Below are 18647 nucleotides of genomic sequence, written 5' to 3' on the forward strand. Positions count from 1 at the left end.
CTTGAAGAATCTTTTGTAGGCCTGGTTTGTTGGAGATGTATTGTTTCAATTTTTCTTTGCTATGGAAGGTTTTTATTTGGTCTTCAGTTATGAAGGAGAGTTTAGCTGGGTACAGTATTCTTGGTTGATAGATGTTTGTTTTCAGGGCTTGTCATACATCATTCCAGGCTCTTCTTGCTTTGATTGTCTATGCTGAGAAATCTGAGGTGATTCTAATTGGTTTCCCTTTATAGGTGATTCATCTTTTCGCCTTGACAGCTTTAAAGATCTTTTCCTTGGTCTGAGTTGATCCTGTGTGTATAATAATGTGACACTGGGATGTCCTATTCTGATCTGGTCTATTAGGAGTTCTAAAAGCTTCTTGTATCTAAATAGGCCTATCTTTTTGCATGTTTGGGAAGTTCTCTGCTATGATCCTGTTAAACAAATTTCCTAGACCATTTACTTCTGTTTCTAGGTGCTCCTCTATACCCATTATCCTTAGATTAGCCCTTCTGATGGTGTCTTCTAAGTATTGGATAGATCTATCATATTTCTTGGATTTGTCTTGCAGGTTGTATGTTCTTTCTCTATAATATCTAGGCTATCTTCAATCCCCGAGATTTGATCTTCTGCATGGTCTAAACTGCTGTCAAGACTTTCTACTTTGTTTTTTATTTCTTTTGCTTCTAATTATTTAGCTTTGATGGCTTCAATTTCTTTATTGAAGCTTTCTTTTAGATCTTGTAAGGACTTCTTTACTTCCTTAATTTGGTGTTCAGTGTTTATTGTCAAATCACTTAGTTAATTGGTTATGGTTTTCTTGGATTCCCATTCCTTCTGTGGGGTTCCATTCAGCATTTCCTTTGTGGTCTCCCTGACTTCCTTCAGCTCTTTGTTAATGGATCCCATGAATGCCTTTAGTGATCTTTCTGTATTCTCTTCCTGCTTTCTCAATTCCTGTATTACTCCTTGCTTATCTTCCTCCTGTTCACGCCATTCCTACCTTTCTCTTTGATTATTCTCAAGAAACTGCTCACGCAAATCCTGTATCAGTTTTTGAGTAGCTTCCTCACACTCATGATATTCCTGTATAGACATTTGGATTGCCTCCTCTCTCTCCCTCTCTCACTCATACAGAGTCCTTTGTAGGTTTTCAATCTTTTCCTGCATTGACCTATTGTTTGCCTCCTCTCTCTCCCTATCACGCTCATACAGAGTTCTTTGTATGTTTTCAATCTTTTCATTTATCATGTTTGCCAGCAGTGTTTGTAGAGCTATTTGGGAACTCTCCTCTGAATTATACATTATCTGTTCTGTCCTGTGATTATCATGAGTGGGAGTGGAGATACCCGGACCTGCCATTTTTCTTGTGGTTTTCCGGCTTACTCTGCCCATTTGGGATGAAAGTAACAGCAGTTTTGTGCAAGAACACTAACTTTAGGCAAGCATCAACCAAAGTCTGAATTTGCATAGTCAATAGTCTGCAGATACAATCTAGTTCAACAGATATCTCTATTCAACATCAAACAACTATATATTAATGGGCTATGAACCGCTAAGAAGAATTTGGTAAACCAGAAATTATTAGTGTTAGGGAAATTATTAGTGTTAGGAATGGAGTGATGTGGGAAGGTACAGGGAGAGTTAACTAAGTCCTAGTCTCAAAGCAGGAAATAGGTTAGATAGGATGGAAGTAGAGGGAAAACAAGAAGAAAGAGAAAGGGAAAAAAAGAGACCAGAAAAAGTAGAAAATTAAAAATTAGTAATATGCAGATTTGAGAACAAACTATTCAAAGAACGGGAATATATTGAGAGAAGGGGAGGGATATAAAGGAGATGTGAAAAATTTAAAAATAAAAATACTTAAAGTGTTATATAGGTATAAAGAGGTAATACTGCTATTAAGGAATTTAATTCTCAGAAGTTTTGAATTGAGTAATAAATTTGTGGATTAAGTGTGTACACAATGGGGGATAGAGGCTAATAGTCACCTACGGGTTTATCTGAGGATGTGCAGAACAACAATTAAGTCCCATAAAGAGGAACAAAAGAGAGGAAAAGGTGAGAAGCATAGGAAAGAAAGGAAAAAAAAGATCAGAAGTTCAGTCGAGCTAAGCAAAACACAAAAAGAAAAAAATTTTTAAAAGAAGAAAAAAAAAGAAAGAAAAACGCACACATGCATGTATCCCTAAAATAAAGATTATAGGGGGAAAAAAAGTTACTAGAAAACATTTTTTTTTCAAAAAAGGTAAAAATTGATTTAAAAAAGTTTTAGAAAATAAATAAAAATTTAAAGTTGTAATAAAAAATAAGAAGAGGGACAAAAATAGTTCTTTGATTTTTTGGGGAGGGTTGGGAAAAATCCTGTACCTCCCTTGTGTCTGTAATCAGCCTCTGGTTGTAGTCTCTGGTCTGCTTGTGGTCCTGTGGCTTGGTTGGTTTCTTAAGTCAGTTTGTTTGGACAGGCAGAAAAATTTTCTGCTTTACCCAGGATTTTTCGATCCTCCTCCCGAGTTAGTTCAATGAGATGGGGGTGTGCTTTGAGTATCACAAAAGAGGGAGATGGCTTTTTCCTCAAGTTTGGAAATGCTGTGATGAGGCTATGTTCTGGGTAGAGTTGAGGCCTTTCAGCAAACAGTAGCTTTTCCCTGGGGCTAGTTTGTGAGAAACTCACAGAGGCCAGCCTGGAGCCACTCGCAGGGTTTCTGTTTACTGATGTCGAGGCTACTAAAGGGAGGGGCAGTCTGTGGCTCTGATTACCCAATGAAGAAAGCCACTCCCAGGGCTGGTGCCCGAACTGGGTGACTTTTCCCTGGGTGGAGCTGAGTCTGGCAGGTCATGCCGTTAAGTTCTTGTGACCTGCTAAATGACCCTATTTTTATTCCAAGGCCTGAGTTGGAGCTAGCAGCTCTGCGGAGCTTTGTCAGTATCCAATATGGAGATCTCTGGTACTGGGGGGGGGGGAAGGGGTGGCCTTCCCTCCTCTGCTACCTGAGAAGGAGTGAGGAAGTCAGGCTTCTACTCACGCTGAGTCTTGGTTCCTGGGTCGTCTCTAGTCTGCGAAATGCAGGATGAATATGTCTGCTCCTTGTTGGTTCTTCCTGGTGTTGAGTAGTTTCTGCTTGCTTGCCGCATCTGGCTCTTTTAGTCCCCAGACTCTCTCTGTTTCAGGTATGGTGGTACTGCCCCTGCCGCCACCACTGCCGCCACAGCAGCAGCAGCAGTTTCTGGCAAGAGCTCAGATCTGTCTCCTTGCCTGGATTTTCCCTCTCTGGCCTAACTCTCTGTCCTGTGATGGCACACTTGGTGTTATTCTCTGGCTTAGGACTCTTCACTGGAGCTCTAAAACTGCTTTCTATGGGAGAGCTTGTTTTGCCTCCAGCTTCTCCTCTGCCATCTTCCCGGAACTCCCAAAATGTACCTCCTTCTATGCTGTTGTTTCATACCTTATCTCCTTTGTTTTCTAAAAATCTCAGTCTTTCTATATTTCCCTATGAACATTTCCTGATAGTAAATATACCTATAAAGATGTCACAGGATGCTAATATAAGGGTCCCATAGCTCATGAGTCATTAATGTAACAAAATGGAAAAGGAGACATATTTACTGCTACCTCAATTTTTCTGAAATGCTGCAATGTCATCATTTGGTTAAAATTCCATTCTTTGTTTACACAGTGTCATTCAGTCCACCTAAATGCAAATATGAAATTGGTGCTGGTGGTTTACAACTGTAATCCTAGCTACTCAGGAGGTTGAGACCAGGGCATTGTGGTTCAAAGCTAGCCTTGTCAGGAAAGTCCATGAGACACTAATCTTCAATTAACCACCAGAAACCCGGAAGTGGTGCTGTAGCTAAAGTGGTAGTGTGCACAACTTGAACTGAAACGTGGAGGGACAGTGCCCAGGATCAGAATTCAAACCCCACAACCAACAAAAAAGGTGAAATATGACTTTAAGTTTCCCCAGAAGGAATGACAAGATCAATAATCTTCCCAAGCAAAAAAATTAATTCCAAAAAAATTATTCAGTGCACCTACTTTTGGTAAGTTATGTTATGGAATCTGTGCTGGACATATTCTCTAAAAACAAATTGTTTAGGGATACAGGTGGACCCATTGCAACAATGAGATGTCCATGTCGTTATGTCAAAAAACGAACTTTACAACTTTGGAGAGGGGGAGTATGGGAAGGAATGGGAAGCAGAAACAACGAAGAAGCAACAATGTTTGATAAGAAATGTACACGTTATCTTGCCCGTGTAATTGTAACTCCTCTGTAAGGTATTCCTACAATAAAAAAAGAAAAAATGTAAAATATTAGCTTCACAATAAACATCTAATATTTCTTCTTTGAAGAGTGACGTCTATACAGTTGATGTCACTTGGCTTTCTTACTATCTTAGTTCGAATCCAACCCTGGCAGGAGAGTCTGTCAAACTCTTATCGGTAATTACACAGCAGAAAAGCCACAAGTGGACTTTTGGTTCAAGCAGTATAGTACTAGCTTTGGGGGCAGATTATCAGGAAATAAAACTGTTCAGGGACAGGATCCAGCCTATGAGTTCAAGCCCCATAACCAACACAAACTAAAAAAAAAAAAAAAAGCAAACAAAAAAACCCCAGATATTTCACTGGGACCCTGCTTAAAGGAGTACTGGTCTGAGAAAAGGTGCCTTTTTGCTGATCATACTCACTGGATGCTTTTTTGGAATCCTTATTGCTCTTGAGAATTCAGGACCAAACTAAAGGAATTGATAACTGACTCCTGAAACAAGAGAATCATCTCAGGGGAGGAAATACCAGCGGTAAGACACTTTAAAACCTCCGTGTCATTGTTTCTTGGCAGTAGAACTGTTTTGGGGGGTCCAGTCGTGGGCCTGAACTCTGGGCCTGAGCGCTGTCCCTCAGCTCTTCAACTCAAGGCTAGTGCTCTACAACTTGAGCCACAGCACCACTTCTGGCTTAATTTTTGCTTATATAGTGCTGACGAACCGAACCTTGGCCTCATGCATGAAAGGCAAGCGCTCTACCACTGAGGCAATTTCCCAGTCTCTGCAGTAGAACATGTTTAAAACAATGTTATTTCTTTTTGTTCTATGCTGGCCGTCAAATGGCACATTATTTCTTTTTGTAATACTCTCAATTAGAAGTTTACAGAAAAGCTATATATGAGTAAAAACACACACGAAAAAGTCGGGGACAGAGTTTCTTTCAAGCCTTCTGATTTTCTTGTACAGTAAAAATGAAAGCACAAGTTAACTTGAACTTTGTCAATCCTCTATGTTCCATTCCTCTCCTGGGATCAGTTTCCACATCCAGTAGCAGTTACTTCCAGGAACAATCTACGGTGCTGCCTGAGATATAATGAATGCTTTCTTGCTTCATGGAAATAACACAAAGACCCCCTGATCTGAGGTTACACGTGTTTCAGAGACAACTTAGTAAAGAGAAAATATGAAATTTATATTGCTCTTAAATACATTTTCCATGAGAATATTGAGTTCAAACTTTGTAAGTTCTCTATAAAGTAAGGTGAATTTTAAATGGGAAGAAGGTTCTCAGATCATTTTTTTGTGAGTGTATGTGCTGCACATTATTTCCCAACTGTTCATGAGTTAACAGTAAGGAAACAATAGCAATAATAGGAGAAAGAGTTTTGTGTTTAAGTATAAGGGTTCAATACACTATAGAAGATTCTACAAATAAGACGACGTTGAAACAATAAAGCTATGTTCAGTATGTAGATTTGAGAGTGATATAGAGAAAGCATTACTCCCACGTGGAACAGGAAGTATGAGGCCACTCCCTTTCTTAATCACGCTTGCTAATCACGCAACTTTGTAGACAGTAGAATGGAAGCATAATTCTCTTTCCAATGCAACTCAGATATAAGAGCATGGACTTAATTGGAAAAAAAAGTCCATCCTGAGAGAGCAGGGATTATACTAGCCATTAACTGGTGGAGAAGATCACATTTATTTTCTTTCTTTTACTTATGTATTTTTTGTTGGTGGTGGTCTTGGCACTTGAACACTGGGCCTGGGAACTGTCCCTCGGCTATTCAGCTCAAGGCTAATGCTCTATACTTGAGCCACAGTGCCACTTTCAGTTTTCTTGTAGTTAATTGGAAAAAGAGTCTCCGGGACTTTCCTGCCCGGCCTGGCTTTGAACCCTATCTGAAGATCTCATCACCACCCAGCTTAGGATCACACTTCTAACAGTGAACACACAGCATATATAATGTGCATGTTCATCTATCTTTATATAAATTCGTAAGTTAAAAATATAGGCTACAACTTAGCTTTTTCACTCACAAAAATGTTTGTAATTTAAAAGTTGATACTACTGGAGGAATAAAACCTAAGAATATAAAAGTGTTTGGGAAGTTCAGTTTGCATCCAGCCTGGGCAGAACAGTCTTTGAGAAGCTATAATTAACCAACCAAAAGCTGGATTGGAAACATGGCTCAAGTATTGGAATACCAGTCATGAGCAAGATTGCTGAATAAGATCTTGACGCTTTTGCATACATACAATCATACACATATATACAGAGACACTTATATGCACACACAAATACACATATGAAGCAACTCTCAGAATATGTGGAAAAGTTGGAAAACAATAGAAAATATGTCCTGAGTAAGACTAGAACCAAGTGATAATTTTTAATGTTAGAAAGTCCTCAAGAGAACCTTCTTCAAAAAAGTTTAAGAATATTACATACATAGATAAGGACCAGAGATAGTAAGAGAGTCAAGTAATGATTACTAATGGGAACCGGTCCATGGAGGAATGAATCAGAGACTCTTGCAGGTGCATCTGAAAATGTTCATATCCTGTGTCAAATGTTAGAACATCTTTGAAAAGAGTACATGAACACTCTGAGCAGTATAGTGGATAATATTACTGGAGAAATTCAGAATTGCTAGTCTGTATCTAGATTAAATAAACCAAGAAACTATGGAGGGGCAATGTGATACAAGGCTAGAATTCTAGCACTCAGACTAAGAAAGGAGATTAGATAGTGGAATTACACAGTGATACCTTCCCTGGACCAGGTAGTATAATTTTGTCTTAATAAAACAAACCAAACAGGAAAGGAATACAAAGTTGGAAGTTTGGGCTAATTTTGTCATTATGTTTTCAGAAGTCAAGTTTCCTATTGAAATGCAACTCATATGTAATCCTCAGTTGTGTTTTAAATGTTCTCTTCATTACAGAACATTCTTAGATGCAAAATGGCTCATGATTCCCATCCAAAATTTGAAAAAGTAAGTAATCATCATTCTGATATATTCCAAAGATAGGATGAAGGATTTCAAAAGCTTAAGGCTGAAAAAATAGCAAAGTTAATCTAATGTAGCACTATGTAGATCTTGCTAAATTAGAGTTTAGATTTAAAATAAATGTTTTGGTTTTGTTTGTAATTTCATATTCTATAGGATACTACAAAATTCTTTTTTTTTTTTTTGGGTCCGGTCATGGGGCCTGAACTCTGGGCCTGGGCGCTGTCCCTCAGCTCTTCAGCTCAAGGCTAGCGCTCTACCACTTGAGCCACAGCGCCACTTCCAGCTTTTTCTTTTTGCTTATGTGGTGCTGGGGAATCGAACCCAGGGCCTCTGGCATGCAAGGCATGTGCTCTACCACTGAGCCACCTTCCCAGCCCACTACAAAATTCTTTTTAAATAGAGGGTTTAATTGACAAATTTACAAATGTTTCTGGAATTCTATTTGCCTAGAATTTTCTTTCATGAGAGTTATAATTAGAACTGTTAATAGATATACCAACACTTCATGTATAAAATGATAATGTGAATAATGTTGACAGAGTTGGCAACAAATGGATGATATTAATTTATAAATTTAGAAAAAGGGCGATTTTCTGAGGCTTTGGTATAAAATGGTATGAAGAGACTAATTGTGTGACATCTTCTTTCTTCTACCTGTATGTAAAACAGGAAGCAATTTCCTTAATTACGTGCATCTGTATACAGTGAGAAAAATGCTAAATTTGGGATTTCTTTTATTTTCGTTTTTGTTTTATTTGTTTGTCCTAGGGCTTGAACTCGGGGACTGGACACTGTCTCTGAGCCTGTTTATGCTCAAGGCCCGTGCCCTACCACTTCAACTTCAGCTCACTTGTGGCTGGCTTTTGTTAAGAAGTTTATTGGAGATAAGAATCTAGAGAACCTTCCTGCCTGGGTGGGCTTTTGTCAACCTCTAGTGCATTGGGGTCCCTGGGTAAGGGTAATGAAATCACCAGTACACCGGGTATGCAGAGTGCAAACAGCAATTGTCACTGCATGCTTTGCTTTATTGTTAGTGGTATTTAATGACAAGCAAGCATGATCTTGCCAAGATTTGGTCAGAAGACATTGACACAAAAATTTCAACAGATACATTTTTACTTGACCTATGAGACAATGTCTTAGTATATAATTATATAAACTATTTTAGAGCAAGCTCAAACCAATCAGGAAAATGCTTGACCAGCTGTTCATCTATGCTTAAGCAAGAAGAAGAGCTACTTCCTCAGCTCTCAGGAGTCTGTGACATGTGTTTTTAGATAGGGAGAGAGAACACTTTCCCTCTCTAGCCCGGCATGCCAAGAGCTTTGCTAATACTCAAATACAGTCTTCATATAATCCTGAGGCGAAGCCTGCATCATTCGGCCCCCTCAACATAGACCCTGAGTCTTCACAATTTCCTTCTTTTTTCTTTTGTTTTAAAAGTAAAGCTTTCCACAGAGTTATCATAGATGCTTGCATTGGTTTCATAAAAATCAAATATAACAGTACAAGTGCAGACAAAATAATAACAATCATAATTTCCATACCACTAGCAGTATGTGAAATGCTTTGTAGTATTTCTTTCGGATCTAACCCTTCCAATTGTTTAATGAATGCATTAGCAATATTAGAAGCATCATCATTTGTAAATTGTTTACCAAAAATCTCATGTACATTAAATTGTAACTGAGCAATCAATTGAGCAGCAGTAGAATTTACAGATAAATACTGCTGTATTACATTCTAATCATGTATGGATTTATTATATTTTATATTAGTAATGCAAAAGGTAGTAAAATTCCAATTACATTTTAACAATAACTGTTTTTCCACAACCAATAACTTGTTTCCTAACCATTCCACTGTCTGTTTAAGAATATTAATGTGTTTGTAATAGAGCATCAATTTCTACCTGTGAGACCCACAATTCATGTGAATCCCGGTGCCATTCTTCCACAAAGTGCTAATTTGTAAGGAAGTGTGTAGGGCCATTCCAGACACCGCAGCAACAGTGGTAATAGCAATTAAGCTTAAGATTAAGCAATTAAGCAATTAAGCTCCAATGGCTCCAATCATACGCTTTGTACGTTTTAGTAGTTTGGTAAAAAATTCAATAACAACACTCTCCAAAGGATTTTGGGACCACTCTCTTCCTAATTTAGCAGGTAGCCAAATATGAGTTCTTTCTGGTAATATCATAATACTATCACTATCATTAAAATTAAGAGAGGAATTATGCAAGAACACAGGTGACAATTAAAACAAGAAATAGTAGGATAAAATGTAAAATTTCCCACTAAAAATGCATAAGGCAGAGGTACACAAGCAGTTGCATCATAAGATTTGTACAAAGTAAAATTATAAGTCGATGCAGAGTTCACTGTCCTTGAAAACGATCCATTTGATAGCATCACGGGATTCAGCGCCGCTGCGACCTTCCAAAGATGAGTCTGAACAGCAGTGGGTGCAGCCATGAAAACCCATAGAGCATCAGCAATGCCTCCAACTCTCCAGGCCATCAATCGAGCTCCAGTATGCGATCCATTAATGGCTTCCGGCATCCTAGTAACATTTGATAAATCACAATTGGTAATATTCCATTCTGAACATGTGTTAATAAACTGCCCAAAAGGTCCTCAATTAATAAAATTATTGAACATTTTTCCAAATATTCCTCTACACTCTTGCCACACAAAAGGCTGATATTTTAAATCGATATAAGTAAATCAGGGCACATAGGTAAGGATAACGTGCCATAAGAGACACTTTCCCAGCTACTATTAATGGCCAAGTAGTTATTCGCTGCAGCAGTGTTTTAGAATTGGAAGTGCGTTTCCCAGGTAAAACCCAATGTTGCCAATTCATTACTAAACATGGAGGAGGCCCCAGTCAAACAGGCAAGGAATGAGTATAGTAATTAAAATTCAAAAAGCTACCATCATCCTTATTGCAAAATGTGAAATTATTCCAAGGAGGAGATAAAACAGCAGGAACAGTATAGACGGTTATATCCATGTCTCCCCAAATAACAGGTTCCAATAACGAGGATTAGGAATAAAGGCCTAATAACTTAAATTAGCATTAGCATGGACAGTGTTTATAGTAAGCAGGGCACACATGGCCAGGAACAAGTTCTAAGCTGTGACAGGTTTACCATTGCATTGTAACACCTTTTGTCCTTCTCCAGTCAACTTTTTAACCTGCCCCTAAGTGGGCAGTGGGGATTTCTTTTTCCTTAACTGGTGGCCGATTCCTTGAAGGATACAGGGCTGTCCTCACTGGGCCGCATCTGTATCCATCAGGCAGGAAGCTAGGATTGTTTGCCATCCTGTGTAGACACAAAATCCTATCCTCGCCCCTTATTTAATAATGTTCCTAGTTGCCATTCTGCATCCAATGCAATCTTAATCCATACGGAAAAATTTAAATAAGGTTTTTCTGATATTTGTTCAAAAAGGTGCTCAGCTCTAGTTAAAATATATCCTTGAGGTAAGTTTAAAAAATTAAGAACATAAAGATCTTGATGTAAAATTATTTTAAGATTTTGCATGAAAACCACAAAATATCCATACGCTCATCCAACCTTTTCCTCCTTTTTAATTTTTTAATTTGTTGTTTTAGTGTGCCATGAACTCGTTCAATAATGGCTTGTCCTTGGGGGTTATATTCTATTCCTGTAATATGTACCACATCATAAAGTTTACAAAATATTTTAAATCTGATTCTTTTATAGGCTTGTCCATTATCAGTCTTTATTTTAGCAGGCACTCCCATAATGGCAAAAGCTTCCAATAAGTGTTCAATTACATGGTTAACAGTTTCTCCCATAAGGCAGAAGCCCAAACAAATTTGGAATAAGTATCTAGTGTAACATGTAGAAAGGAAAATCGGCCAAAGGCTTATACATGGATTATATGCATTTGCAAGAGCTCCTTAGGTTGTAATCCACGAGGATTTTCTCTAGCAGGTACAACTCTCAAATGCATTGGTCTGCATATAGGACACCTTTTTATAATTTGTTTATATTGAGAATAAGGTATTTTATAATGCATATGTAAATGGCTAGCATTTGTATGTAAATGAGCACGATCCTGTTTAGCAGAAGCAAAACTAAATAATTTATCAACCTGATTATTACCATATACAAGGTACCCAGGTAATGAAGAGTGAGCTCTAATGTGAGTTACAAACAGTTTGACATTACGTTGTTGCAGTAATGCTTGTAATAGTTTAAATAGTTGGTTTAGCTGGGGTTTAGATGAATGTGTAACTGCAGTGACTATATTAGTCACAACTCTTACAGCATAGGCAGAATCAGTAACAATATTAACATCTCTCACAAAATCTTGTAACATCTTATTAATAGCACAAAGTTCATTTTGTTGAACTGATGCTTAAGTAGCTGTTTGTACCCAGTATTTATTTGTTGTCCAATAGCACTTTTTGTTTTGGAGCCATCTGTAAAAACGGTAAGAGCAGTGGAAATAGGGGCCTTGGTAATTATATAATTAATGACAAGTTGTTGTTTATGCAAGCAATCCCACAATCTACCTTTGGGAAAATGATAGGAAAATTGCCAGTAAAATTTACTAATGCTATTTGTAGCGTTTGAGACAGGTTTAAAAAATATTTTACTTGGACATTTGGCAAAGGAAAGATAATTTCATATAAATCATACACCGATAGGGTAAATACCCGTTGCCTGGCCTGTTGAATAATAATTGCCAAATGTGGTTCATAAGGCATAGTATTTTTTGTAAATCTATGCCGTGTATAAATCCATTCTAATTGTAGCTCATTTTGTCGTATAATTCCTGTTGGGTAGTTCCATGTATCTAAAATATATAAATTTATGAGTTGATTTAGCATTACTCGATATAAAAACATTTTTTATTCTCGGTTCTACAATTTGTACTTCTCTTTCAGCTTTCCTTAGTTGAAGTTCTTTTGCTATGTAAATCAGGCTCCCCTTGTAATAATGAAAAAAATTATATAATTGATAAGTAGGAATTCCTAAGGCCGGTCGCATGCAAATAATATCTCCTAGTAACTTTTGAAAATCATTTAACTTATGTAATTGATCATGTCGTAAAGATATTTTTGAGGTGTCACTGTTTGTCTACAAACAATATATTCTGATGGAGGCATAGAATTCCATTGTGTATATATACCACATTTTCTTGATCCATTCATCTACTGAGGGGCATCTGGTTCCAGATCTTAGCTATGGTAAATAATGCTGCAATAAACAGTTGTGCTGGTAGCTTTAGTGTGGTCTTGTTTGTAAACATTTGGGTAAATGCCCAAAAGTGGGAGTGCTGGGTCATAGGGGAGCTCTATGTAAAGTCTTTTGAGGAACCTCCATACTGCTTTCCAAAATGGTTGAACAAGTTTACACTCCCACCAACAATGAAATAAGGTTCCCTTCTGTCGACATCCCCTCCAGCATCTGTTGTTGTTAGAGTTCTTGATTTTAGCCATTCTAACTGGGGTGAGGTGGTAGCTCAATGTTGTATGGATTTGCATTTCTTTTATGGCTAGGGATGTTGAGCATTTCCTCATGTGTCTATTGGCCATCCTTCTTTCTTCTTCAGAGAAATTTCTCTTTAAGTAATTAGCCCACTTATTTATTCGGCAGTTATTTCTTTGAGGATTTGTTGTTGGAGGATTTAATTTATTGAGTTCCAAGTATATTTGAGATATGAGACACTTATCCGTTGTATGGCTAGTGAAGATCTTCTGCCAATCCGTGGGCCTTCTATTGATTTTGCTAGCTAGGTCCTTTGCCATGCAGAAGCGCTGCAACTTCATGCAATCCCATTTATCCAACCTTTCTTTGATTTGTTGTGTTTCCGGGTCTCTATTAAGAAAATTTCGGCCTGCGCCAAGGAGACCTAGGGTTTCTCTTATTCCAACCTGTAATGTTTTCAGAGTGTCTCCTTTGACTCCGTGGTCTTTGATCCATTTGGAGTTGATTCTGGTTCAGGGCGGTATATAAGGATCTAGCTTTAGTTTTCTACAAGTAGTTAACCAGTTTCGCCAGCATCGTTTACTGAAGAGGCTTTCTTTCTTCCATTCTATTATTTTAGCTCCCTTATCAAAGTTTATATGGCTATAAGTCTGCAGGTTCATTTCTGGGTTTTCAATTCTATTTCATTGGTCCTGAGTTCTGTTCATGTGCCAGTACCAAGCTGTTTTGATTAGTATGGCTTTATAGTAGAGTTTGAAATTTGGTATTGATATTCCTCTATCAGTGTTCTTTCCATTGAGGAGGGTTTTTGCTATTCGGGGTCTTTTATTGTTCCATATGAATTTTTGGATTGCCTGTTCTATTTCCTTGAAGAATGAGGTTGGAATTTTGATAGGTATCACACTGAATTTGTAGATAGCCTTGAGAAGTATTGCCATTTTCATGATGTTAAACTTTCCAATCCTGGAGCATGGAGGATGACATTGCCCCATTTGTTCGGAAATGGAAATAAGTGGAAAAATTTATATTATATGAAGTAAGCCAAGTCCAAAGAAAGGTCCCATGATTTCCCTTATTTGCAATATCTAGTATGTGTATGAGTCAAGGAGAAAAGTTTAGATAAGGTGATGTTAGGAAAATGAACCCTAAGATATGTATTTAAATGCTTTTTTTTTCCTTAATGCATTTGTTTCTAACACAATTATAAGATTATTTCTTTGCTGCTTTGTATGTCCCTCCCCCACAGCATAACCCCTGCTTTCACTGTATTTGATGTCGGTATAATTTTTGGAGGTGAAGGGGAAAAACATGTCATTTAAATAAGGATACATGTGGACCTGTTGCAACAATGAGAATTACAAGTTGTCATGTCGAAACGAACTTTACAACTTGGGGGGGGGGGGATTGGGTTTGCGAGAGGGCAGATGGGAAAGAATGAGAAGGGTAAATAAAGGAGGAGGCTACAATGCTTGATAAGAAATATACTCACTATCTTGCCCATGTAATTGTAACACCTCTGTACCGTACTTTCACAATAAAACAAAAAACAACATATCCTAAACATTTTACCACCGTATCTTTTTGTATTTTTCCAGGTGCTATTATTAATCCAAAAATCTTTAAATATAGAGGGTAAACACTGTAACACCATTTCTGATTCTGTCATATTTGGTACTCCAAATAAAATATCATCCATATAATGAAAAATATAAATGTGAGGCCATTTTTGTCTAACAGGTTTTAAGGCCTTATCAACATATATCTGTCACATAGTTGGAGAATTCATCATTCCTTGGGGCAACACCTACCATTGGAAATGCTGATGAGGGGTTTGAGGATTTATTTGTGGTAAAGAAAAGGCAAATCCTTTATAATCTTTTACATGTACAGGAATGGTAAAAAAGCAGTCTAGCAGTCTTGTAAATCTATTACTATTATTGGCCAATTTTTAGGAAGCATGGCAGGTGACAGTATACCAGGTTGTAAAGCCCCATAGGGTACGTGGATGCCTTACCTCCTTGTAAATCAGTCCGCAATCTTCATTTCCCTGACTTCTTTTTAATAACAAATATTGTAGAATTCCCTGGTGACATAGATGGCTAGATATGTCCTTTGGTTAACTGTTTTTCAACTAATTGATGAGCTGCTTCTAATTTTTCTTTAGAAAAGGACATCGTTGAATACAAAGAAGTTCCTCAGATTTCCATAATATCTTTATGGGCTCCAACTAAAAATGTTAAAATTGAATATAAGCTCCCCATTTTTCCAGTACATCTCTACCAATTATGTTAACTGGAACTTCCATAATATAAGGTTTAAGGACAGCTGTTTGTCCATCTTCTGATGTTATAGTAACATACGACACTGAGAGTTAGAAAAGAGCAGCGAGAGAGAGCCTCTGGGCCTGGGCTAGGCCTTATCTAGGGTATGGGCAGAGAAAGCTGTGGCCACATCAAATTCAGATGTGACCTCAGCGGATGCAGATGTGACCTCTTCCAGGTGTCCCAGTTGCCTAGGTAACGCAGGTACTGGGTGGAGACTTTGCTGCGAGAAGGGTGGAGTCTGCTCGCCATCCTGGAGCGGACCTTACATTCCAGCCTTTTAATAATCATAAAATAGGGTGTGGATTCTCTCTGGCTACTTCCTGCTGACAAGGGGGCTTCGACAATATGGGTAAAAGGCTGGAATTTGGTCCCCTCCCAGAGAAGGAAGTGAGCAGCAGTGGTCTCTTGGTGGCGTGAGTCCTTAGATGAAGTCTGGAGAAGTCTCATGAGCATTGAGGGGATGGAAAAAAATACTAGTGAGCAAATAAATGACAAGAGTAAGGACTTGGGGCTTAAAATGTTGTAGAAATATCCTTAGCTACTTCTGACATCTGGCGACTAGGTAGAGAAGTCAGGTGACAAAGGCAAGAATTATAAATTCCTGTTCAGTTAATAGGTAGATAGGTATAGACATTGGATGGGCAGGCTTCTTACTTCCCCTGACCTCCAGACTCTGGTTAATTTTGAAAGGGCACAAAATAGCTGATGTGTCCTCTCCTCTTACTCCTCTCCATGTTCCCTAGTTCCCCAGACTGGCTGTGTCTAAGTGCTCATTGCTGGGATGGCTTGTCCCAGTTGGTATTCAAGGAGGCTTGAACTCAAGGCCTGGGCACGGTCCCTGAGCACTTCTGCTCAAGGCTAGTGCTCTAACACTTTGAGTTACAATAGCACTTCCAGTGTTTGGCTGCTTACAGATAAGAGTCTTGAGCCATGCTTCCAGCTGGGCTCTTTGTAGGTTAGTTGGGAGATGGAGTCTTAGGGATTTTTCAGCCCGGGCTGGCTTTGAACTGCAATCTTTGCTACAAAAGCCCTTTATTGTTTTGAATTAAAGCAATAGGGAGATGAAGTAGAATAAGTAGAGCTTACCTGGTTCTTATCAAGAATTGAATGACAAATATTCTGAAATGACAAAACTCATTAGATGTGATGAGAATTTCAGTACAGATATGCCCAGTATTTTAAAACCATGTAGTCAGTAGAATACACAACACAAAACAAAAAAGGCAAAACTCAAAACCGAAAATTTTGACAACAATGTTTAGACATCTTTGCTAACAAAGCACATCACATGGTTGGGCCTCAGTTACCAGGGCCTGTGAAAAAAGCAAATTGTTAGTAAGGCACCTTAGAATAGCCGGATGGAGTAGTAAGTTTGGTGGAAGGTTAAGGGCTAGATGGGGCCAAACCCTTAAGCCAGCATGTGGCCAAGATGGCAAACTCAAGATGGCGAATTTCTGAAAATAAAATGCAAAGACACCCTGAACAAATAGACCAAGACTACAGTTGGCTAGCCTTTGAGAGAGAACCTAGAGGGGGTCCTTGGGATCCAGCCTGCATCGCACTCTTCAGGGCACAAGCTAAAATGTAGAAAAAAAGAAAGGGAGAGATAGGGAAAGTTGGACATGAATGGCAGAGAGAGAGCAAAGAGAGCCTGGAAATAAAGAGAATTCTGACCATTTACCATTGTAGTAGCAAAAATTGTCTACATCTGAGAATGGCATAAAAATGAGGCGCTCTGGCTTTCCAGGGACCACAGGAGACATTTCAAAGGGGTTTCACGGTTCAGGCATGATTCGCAGCACCCCATTAAATGAGTAGGAAAGTCAGTCTGGTCAGTGAAGGAGAGCTGACCAGGTAGAAGGGGCATCCCGACTTCCCCCAGAGCCCTCTAGAGAGAGCAACAGAGAACGTTAGAGTAGCTTCACTCACCAGAGTAGAGAAGTGGTGTGTAGCTTCACTCACCAGAGTAGAGAAGTGGTGTGGACGTGGATGTGAAAGCCAGCAATGGTATCGATGCGCTGTGTCTACAGCAGACAGATGGGTTCGCAAAAGGCCATTAGAACTGTGGGTATTCCTCAGAGCAAAAAAGGGAAAACAAACAGAAAAAGAAAAAAGAGGAAAAAATACCAGAGAGAAGTCCTAGCTATCCTGACTTTAAGCCCTTTATCCGAGTCATGCCACCATTCATGTTAGGTTTTTAAAAAGCGGTAGCCGAGTAAGAACAGCACCAGGCATGTGGTATTCAGGTAAGGGGTAGATTTATTCAATAGACCTGCTGGGACCAGGCAAGGTTGGCACTCCATGTGGCTGGGAAAAGCCTAGTAAAGAGAGATCTGGGAAAGAGAGAGGAAAGAAAGACAGGAAAGAGAGAGAAGAGAGAGCTAGAAAAGAGCAGCGAGAAAGCAGACTGAGAGAGCAGAGCTAGCTAGAAAAGAACAGTGAAAGAGCAGAGAGAGAGAACAGAGAGCTAGAATAGTACACTGAGAGCAGAGAGAGAGAGAGCAGAGAGCTATAAAAGAACAGTGAGAGAGCTAGAAAAGAGCAGAGAGCAGAGAGAGCTAGAAAAGAGCAGCGAGAGAGCGCCTCTGGGCCTGGGCTAGGCCTTATCTAGGGTATGGGCAGAGAAAGGTGTGGCCACATCAAATTCAGATGTGACCTCAGTGGATGCAGATGTGACCTCTTCCAGGTGTACCAGTTGCCTAGGTAATGCAGGTACTGGGTGGAGACTTTGCTGCAAGGAGGGTGGAGTCTGCTCACCATCCTGGAGCGTACCTTGCAAGGAAGATACACCATCACTGCCTTCTTAAGTTTACCAATATCATCAACAGCAGCACCTTCATATCTGGCTGGTTGAGATATATCATTCATAGGGGGTGGTCGAATTACAGGATAAGAAAAAAATAGGCATTTCATCATCAAACTCTCTCTCTGAGCCCTCTGTTTTGTGAGGGAGTGATGCTATAAAAATTGCATCGGCCAATGAAGGAGCCGAAGGCTGCTTTACTTTCACTTTCTCAGGTTCTCTTTTCACTCTGCTAATTTCCAACTCCACATGTTGTAATTTTGATAAAAACAATTTCATTTGCTCAGACATTTTATTTACACTTTCAGTTTGTTCCTTTTTAGCCTTTTTTACCTCTTTTTTTTCTCTGTTATTTGCAATGCATCCTTATCTATTGTGTCGTTAACCTCAGAGTCCAATTGTAAATCTACAATAGAAGGGGTGGCCTCTTTCTTTAAGTCTGCTATTAATCTTTCCTCATTCAAAGCTTTAAGAAGGGTATGTAAAATAGCCCAAATGGATCAAATCTAATAGGAATCTTTTCCCCTTCTTGAACAGCTCTTTCTATGTTATTCTTTACTCGTTTCTAATTATCAACATCTAATGTTCCTTCATCGGGGAACCAAGGATTCCATTCCATAACTACATTAATACACAGTTCTATGTCAGAAGAAGAAATATTTAGACCATAAGCAGCAAGTAAATGTTTAAACATATGTAAGTACGGAGTAGATTTAACTTGTCCCATCACCCTGTAATTAAAAGTACTTACCTGAATATCCTTTCCTGAATTCAAC

The sequence above is a fragment of the Dipodomys merriami genome, unplaced genomic scaffold, assembly GCF_024711535.1.
Source record: "Dipodomys merriami isolate MVZ:Mamm:240054 unplaced genomic scaffold, mDipMer1.0.p SCAF_881, whole genome shotgun sequence".
Lineage (NCBI taxonomy): Eukaryota > Metazoa > Chordata > Mammalia > Rodentia > Heteromyidae > Dipodomys > Dipodomys merriami.